Here is a 9,189-nt window from a genome sequence, read left to right as displayed (position 1 = left end):
TCCTTCGTGCCTCTTGTGCTCCCTCTTCAGAGATAGCACCAAACAACAACACAGTACACTTAGTGAATTTTAACAAGTCTTTTTGGTGATGCCTCTAATTGTTTTTTTGTGTTAGCACCAAACAACAACACAGTACACTTAGTGAATTTTAACAAGTCTTTTTGGTGATGCCTCTAATTGTTTTTTTGTGTTGCCTCTTAAGGCTTTTCCGTGCTGCATCATGTGCTCCATCTTCAAAGGTAGCACCAAAACTTGTGCTGCCTCTTCAGTACTTTCGTTTGCTGCCTCTTAATAGGGAGCACCAAAACTTTTGCTACACTTGTGCTGCCTCTTAAGAGGGAGCGTCAAACACTTAATCAAATATCAGCTAATTAAGTAGACATAGCACAGAAAATACATAGTCAAATTTCGAGTAGACCAAGTAATGACAGTGAATAATGAAAAATCACTTTTGAGTCCAGGTAGTCTATCACTTAATGAGTATACACTACGTACCTCCTAACTCATTTTCAATGGTAGACTATATCCCCCAATTATACTAAATCTCCTACAAATTCAAGGTGTTAAGGTTTTGTTAATCATTGAGTATTGGTTCATAATATGATAGTCTTCCTGATGTTTTCTACACTTTTAATCCATAACTACCCTTTAACGAAGTTTCTACTTATCAAGACAAGTAGGAAACTTGGAAGAAGAATTAGAGTCCCCCAACTTTTCTACAACTTACATTTCAAAATAGTCTGCCTCCAAATTATACAAGCCCTCTAAATGGACTTATATGTAATAATATAATTTCTTAAACTGAAATGGTTATATTCAAACACAACATACAAAGAGTTTAAAGTTGACAAAATAAAATAAAAGAAGCAAATGGTCAAGTTGAAGACTAAATACGATCACGAAAAAGTTAATACTGTAGTGAAACAGGAGTTAACTCCCATAATGACGTACACCAAGAGTTTAAGCTAAAATACACAAATACATGGATTTGACAATTGACAAATACCAGATGTACTTATAAAGCTTTGTACACCAAATTTGAATATAGAGATTATGTGCCTCTGATCTTTATATCTTTGTAGAAAAATGCAAGTTTTACTCAATATTCAAGATACACAAAATGAAAACGGCTTTCAAAGCATGGACGTTCTTTTAAAAAAAAAAATCTCAATAAGATATTTAAACCTTAACCTTCACCATAGAGGACACGCAAAGGATTATACATGAAGATCGAGGATTTTATGTCGATATAGATACCAAAGTCCCCCGTGAATTCTTGACAACAGGGGCCGAAAATAGAAAGAATATGTTAAACGTCATTAAAACAATATTAAAGTAGTCGATCTACATCACTATAAAGAATCTGATATTAGATATAAACAACTAACTATAACAACATTTTTTAAATTTGATCGATTATCTATCTATATCTATCTTATCATATAAATCTCTAAAATGATGATGTCATAAATAGGATTATTCAAGTTTTTATAAAAAATTTAAGAAAAAATAGAAAAAATCTAAGTCCTCTATGATGATGTCATTAAAATAATTAATATTATTTAATAAAAATATTAACATGTTAATTGTATAATATATTGAACATTATGTACAACCTTATCATAAAACATCTAATGACCATACGTAGAATATTTCAAGCATTATGTACAACTTTATGGTAAAACATCCACATGACGATATGTATAATATTTGAAACATTATGTACAACCTTATAATAAAACACCACATGACCATATGTATATGGGAGGTAATTTTTACACACCACTTTTTGATCCATGTACATTTGTGTCTCATAATATCACAGTTATGCTCATAGGAAGTTGAACTTATATTATTATTTTAATTATAATTAAAGGTAAATTAAGTAATTAAGTGTACATGGATCAAAAAGTAGTGTGTGAGGATCACCTCCCCATGTACAAACTTTAAAACAAATTGTACAATCTTTTACAAAACACCCCATGAACGCATGTACAAACTTTATATCATATTGTACAACCTTCATATAATAATTGTATTTTAATTTTTGAAATATTTCAAGAGGTATTTGTTATTACTAATAATTATTATTAAAAATATAAATACTTATGTTTAAAGCAAACTTTATTACTATAATTACAATTATAATAATTATTATTATTCAAATATGGGTTCTTTTGTATGTGAAATACATCTCTCAATAAAAAGTTGTAATGTAGGTTTTTATAACAAGGAAAATAGTAACTGTGATGAAAATTAGAAGACGTTGGTGGGAGAATAAATGTAGTTCATTTATTCTAACCGAAAATAGTATATCAATATGTTCGTAAAAATAACGACAGATTTCTTAGTCGGAATCATTGGTTTCACGGTTCATTGTATCAAATGACTTAAGTATTTACGTTCACTTAATACCTAAAACATATCATTAATCTATTTTATTTAAAAAAATCAACGATTTTACGGGTCATTTCACTAGTAGCATCATATATCTCTAAAATGATGATGCCATAAATAAGCATTATTCAAGCTTTAAAAAATTCAAAAATAAATAGAAAAAGTCTAAGCCTACCATGATGATGTCATTAAAATATTTAATTATATTTAATAAAAATATTAAAATGTTAATTGTAAAATATATGAAGCATAATGCACAACCTTATAATAAAATAACACATGGCCATATGTACAATATTTGAAGTATTATGTACAACCTTATAATAAACCACCCCTATGATCATATGTACAAACTTTAAAACAAATTATAAAATCTTTTACAAAATACCCCATGAACACATATACAAACTTTGAAGCATATTGTACAACCTTCATATAATAATTCTATTTTAATTTTTGAAACATTTCAACAGACATTTGTTATTACTAATAATTAATATTAAAAATATAAATAGTCATTTTTAAAGCAAACTTTATTATTATAACTATAACTATAATTACAATTATAATTATAATCATAGTTATTATATTATTATTATTCAAATATTGATTCTCTTTACGGGTGTAATTACGTTACATATGTATGCGAAATACACGTCTCAATAAAAGGTTGTAATGTAGGCTTTTATAACAAGAAAAATAGTAATTGTGATAAAAATTGGAATAGAGTGGTGGGAGAATAAATGTATTTCATTTATTCTGACCAAATTAAGTATATTAATATGTTTGTAAAAACAACGACAAGTTTTTTAGTCGGAATCCTTGATTCCACGGTTTATTAAACTAAATGACTTTAGTATTTACATTCATTTAATACCTAAAACATATCATTAAACTGTTTCGTTTAAACAAACACGTAGTTTTACAGGTCATTTCACTAGTACTATAAATTAAAAGAAAAACTTGATGATGTCATCTTTTCTCAATCCTTCCTATTTCTTATTATAACTGGACACCCTCTTTGAATTTATTGATGTCATCATTTGAAATTTAAAAAATCGAAAATTAGGTTAAAAAATTACGGGATTTTAATACAAAAATATATTTTAGACAAATTACTACCTAATTTAACTGGGTCATATATTTAGACAGAACAAAGAAGTCTCTAGAAGTGATGGTTAAAATAAAATAAAAGATAAATAAAAGGGAAAAAGGTGGAAAAAAAGATAGAGATATAGTTGTCATTTTGGAACTATCATGTGACGACCCGAAAATTTCCGACCAAATTTAAACCTAATCTTTATATGATTTCGACACGATAAGCAAAGTCTGTATTGTAGAGTCTCAATAGTTCTTGAACTGTTTACATGAACTCAGTTAACCTTTGACCATGCCCGAAGATTCACGAACAATTGTATGTAAGTAAATATGTGTGTGTGTGTGTGTGTGTGTGTGTGTGTGTGTGTGTGTGTGTATATATATATATATAAGTGGATATATAATATTTTGAATTAATAAAATACTCTTCAATCAATTGAAATTAAAAATGTAAAATAATATACAGAATATTTAAGTTGCTATTAAAATAAAAATATATATATATGTATATGTATACGATTTCAGTACAAACTTAATAATATATGTATATATGTATATATGATAGTTGAAATACTAAGATACGATTTAATTGTTTAAACTAAATAAGTAAAATAAATACAAGTTAACCATCTGAATTGAAAATAAAAAGTAATATACAAAGTAATTAAATTGTTATGAATCTATATATATAAGATTCTGTACAAAATTAATGTTGTAAGTATATCATAATATATAAAATGTATAAATATTAAATGACATATGTAATATTAATAAATTAAATAAAACTTCAAGTTTAGATATAGTGATATATTTATATCAATATTATTATTACCCTCATTATTATAAATAATATTAATTGTAATACTATTATTTGTATTAGTAATATTATTATAATATGTATTATATGGATATGAAAACAGAAACATGAAACTTGTTATTACTTGTATTATCAAGTATTATCATTCAAAATTATTAATTTTATTATCAATATTATGATCATTATTATATTTATAATTATTATTATAATTATTTTAATTTATTAGTATTAGTGATATTATTATCATTATTATTATTTCTCTTATTATTACTAATATTATTTTGATTAACTTGTTATAAGTCAAGTGTCATAGTGTAGTGGCCGACACTTTTGATAAAGTAAAATTTGGTGAATCAATATATTTGGTGAATCATGGATATTACTGTTCCACCTAACTGCACAGTGAATTATTTTACTATAAGTATGTTATCGATTGTAATAAGTAGGTACACCATTCTTGAATAAGAATCTACTATCTTCTTTCATATTTCTTCAAAATAGGTATTACAAGTAATTATAAACTACTAAATTATAACACGTTATCAGCACGAAGAGCTACGTATAATTAAGGTGATTCTTCGAGTTGCTCAACCACCACTTCCACCTCTAAAGATTCCCACCGGCCACCGTCCTCCGCCGCTGAAACCGCCGAAAAATCTTGAAACCTCTAATTTGTCTTCTGATCAAGAATTTATCAGCTAGGGTTCTTCCCCCACTGAGTTATACTCATCAGGTATTCCAAAAGAAACTTTAAATATTACATCCGTACACGCGAATAAAAACCCAAACTTATAATACTTCAACTTATTTATTTAAATACATTTATTAAAATTTCGTACGATATGAAAATAGAACAGAGAAATATGAAGATGAATTTGATTGTTGTCTCTTTGTATACTCCTACCTTCTAATCTATATCTACTCTACTTATAATATAACTACTTAAAATAAATACAAACTAAAATGAGAGAGAGAGAGAGAGAGAGAGAGATATTAAGATAGATATACATATATTACTTACACCTAAATAAAAACCCACCTCGGGTGTCACCTTCAATATTCGATCAATAACCTGCAACCTCTAAAATGCTCGACAAATTGTTACTCGTAAGCTGCTGTAATGGTTCGAGAACACTAAACCGAGAACAACAAATCAACCTTAGCTTCATCACCTTTCACTCTAACCATCATCCATTTATGTACTCTTGTTTCTCGACTACAACCATCATCAACCTTATTATTATTATTATTATTATTATTATTATTATTATTATTATTATTTTCTTCTTTCGTCTCTTCTTTTATCAAACGAAACCACCCTTCCTTGACATATAACCAAAAACTTATTATTTTTGGTACGTTTCCCTTCTACCTTCAAACAATAAAATAAAAAGGTGATTAAGATAGAAAGGATGCATTTGTAGTGAATAAGTACTCGTAATTCGCAAGATCAATTAATGGGATGAGGGGTTTTTAAAGGCTAGCTTAGTGGATGATGAGATGTAAAGGAAGAAAAGGATGTGCTTATTGTTTCTATTTTTTTCCAGCGAATCCCATAGACCCCAATGCAAAAAGAAAAAAAAAGCTTGATACGGTGATTACAAACGACACTTTGTCAATCACTTTAAACTGGTGGGACGACCGGATTATTGGAGGGGCCAATATTGAATCAATTGTGGTACACGTGTGTGATTCCAGTTACCCTATTTTGTTTTTAAGAAAAACACTCAAATAATATAGAATATTAACAAGAACCGAAGCCTTTAATTATCATGCAACTTGGGCCAAGATTTTTCAAACCCATCATTTCCTGTTTCCACTTCTAATTGCCGTCCAAAAAGATTTCCAAGCCAAACCCAATTGTTTTTGCAACCCTACCATGTTCGATCACCAAGTATCATCATCATTAACCTTATTATTTTAATATTACCAAAACATATAAAGTGATATATACTCACTGATTACCGACAGGTTACAAGCAAGTAAACCACTTGTTAATTTATGAGTATAGTCAAAAAGGAAAAAGGATGATGGTTCATGGCTTTAACTTGATTAATTCTTTATAACCGAACCCCACAAAGCCAATTCATCATCATATAACCCCACCACATATTAGTGAAGTTAAATTAGGAAATGTTGTGCATGTGAAACAATTACCACCCATGGCCGACATTTTTAGGACTATTCAATTATGGCGTTTTAATAATTAACCAAGTGGGACAAAGTGATATTTTATGACCAACCAAGATGGCCATTAAAAGTGACGTCCATTAATTACTTGAGGTAATTGTGTATCTTTATCATTATGATCATATGATAAATAAATACAATATTTAGAGTGATGAGTTAGTAGAGGATAAGATGTATGATAGTGGGAATATGAATGATGTTAAAATAAGTTGGTGGATGGAAGGTCCCATTGAAGAAAATGTTGATCACCACTAACCTCAAACATAAACCGACATATTTTTCTTTCCAGCTAATTGTTGCGTATTTTATTATTCCAAACAATTAGATGGCAGTTGCTATTAAACTTTAATTGATTGATGGGACAAACGAAACCCAAAGTACACGCACACATCCCATTTTATTGTTACTGAATGTTTATGGAATACAAAAGTGTTGCACCTTGGGCCGTATTAATCTATTCTGATTTTCTAATTAGGCTAGTGAATAGTTGTGCTTAGGAAACTGATTTTGGGCCGAAAAAAATTTAGGCCAGACGAGATATATAATGATACATTATACGATGACATTGGTTATGGTGATACAGTATGATGATGGATGGATTGATAAATGGAACGATGATGAAGATGTTGATGATTATGTAAGTGGTTGTAATGATAGATATTGATTTGATGATTTAGGATTATGAATACGATTTATGATTCTGATTACGAATATGATGATGATAATATGATATGAAGAATGATTACGGTTTGGTTATGATCATGATGACTAGATTGTGATTTTATGCTAGATAAAAGGTGATGATAATGTTAGGATAAATGGTAATGTTAAAGACATGAAACAGTGGGTTAAATTATTAAACGCGAGAGTTATTTCAAGAATGTAACAAGCAGTCCATTGGTTTGATGGGTGGTTGCTAAGCGAGAGACCGAGGGTTCGAGTCAGGCTCTAGCATTTTTTTTAAGAAAAAAAAAGAAGATGAAGTCAGATAGATATAATGGATATATAGATATAGGCTGGGTTTAAATCAGAAAAACATGAACAGATCTATGGTTAGGGGCTTGTATGAGTTAACCAGAGGTCTAGAGTTCGAGCCTGGGCTGAGGCAGTTTATTTCTTTTTTGAGCTTTTCTTGTGAGGTTCGTGAATCCGAGGCCAACCCTGCATTGTCCAGTTCAGTCGAATGAATATTTTTACTATAAAATATCGTATCGTGAGTTTCATTTGCTCCCTTTTACTCTTTACATTTTTGGGACTGAGAATACATGTACTGTTTTTACAACTGCTTATTTAAATGCCTTTGAAATATATTTTTGAACTGTGAATAAATGAAAAGTGCAGCGCATATGATTAAAAACGCATATGATGAAAAGCGCAGTGCATATGATTAAAAGCGCATATGATGAAAAGCGCAGCTCATATGATTAAAAGCGCATATGATGAAAAGCGCAGTGCATATGATTAAAAGCGCATATGATGAAAAGCGCAGTGCATATGATGAAAAGCGCAAATGATGAAAAGCGCATATGATGAAAAGCGCAGCGCATATGATGAAAAGCGCATATGATGAAAAGTGCATATGATGAAAAGCGCAGCACATATGATTAAAAAACGCATATGGTAAAAAGGATATATATGGACCAATTCATCTATTATGTGGACCATTTTGATATTTCATGGTATGAACATCAATTAAGGTATCTTATCCTCGCACAAAAGAATGCGAAATAAAAGTTCAAAAATAATGCATATGCAAGAACTTGTAAATCAATTACCTGATGCATTTACAGATATAAAAAAGAGTGACTAAATCATATATACCAGCAGTAAATGCTCCAACTCGAACTGAAATTCCAAAAGCTGACAATAATGTCACTGTTGAGTCTTTGCCACGCATCAAACGTGGAAGATCAATTGGTTCCGAAGAAAAAAATCCTCGAAAAATAAAATCAGCTGATAATGAGGTAAAAGAAAGTGTTCAAGAAGAACCACAAATCAATATTCCTTCTGCAGAGGATATTGATAAATGTAAATACATAAATTGCAATAAATTATGCAATATTATGGAACCGAAATGAAATGAAAAATCTTGATGAGATATTTTCATATAATATTACAATGACATCATGAATAAAGATGATGATCTAGAACCAAAATCTGTCATTGAATATCAAAATAGACATGATTGAGCTCAATGAAAAGGAGCAATACGAGCTGAATTAGAATCGCTCAATAAAAGAAAAGTTTTCGGATCAATCGTTATCACTTTTAAAGATGTGAAACGTATGAGATACAAATGAATTTTTATCCGAAAAAGAAATGTGCAAATGAAGTTACAAGGCAAACTAGACTTGTAACTCAAGATTTCCCACAAAGACCGGAAATGAATTATGAGGAAAACTTATCCTCCTGTAATGGATACAATTACTTATTAGATACTTAATCAACCTGGTAGTTACTTAAATGCATCTCATGGATGTTGTAACTACTTATCTGTATGGATCACTTGATAGTGATATACATGAATATACCTGAAGAGTTTAAGGTATCATAAGCATCTAATGCAAAACCCAAGGGAATGTATTCTATTAAATCACAAAGATTTTTTATATGGGTCTATACAATCGGGATGTATGTGGTATAACTGATTAAGTGATTACCTGATAAGAAAAGTGTATACATATAAA

Source organism: Rutidosis leptorrhynchoides, chromosome 1 (genome assembly GCF_046630445.1).
Source record: "Rutidosis leptorrhynchoides isolate AG116_Rl617_1_P2 chromosome 1, CSIRO_AGI_Rlap_v1, whole genome shotgun sequence".
Classification (NCBI taxonomy): Eukaryota; Viridiplantae; Streptophyta; class Magnoliopsida; order Asterales; family Asteraceae; genus Rutidosis; species Rutidosis leptorrhynchoides.
The sequence above is the reverse complement of the archived record's forward strand: the minus strand, read 5'-3'. Positions refer to the sequence as shown.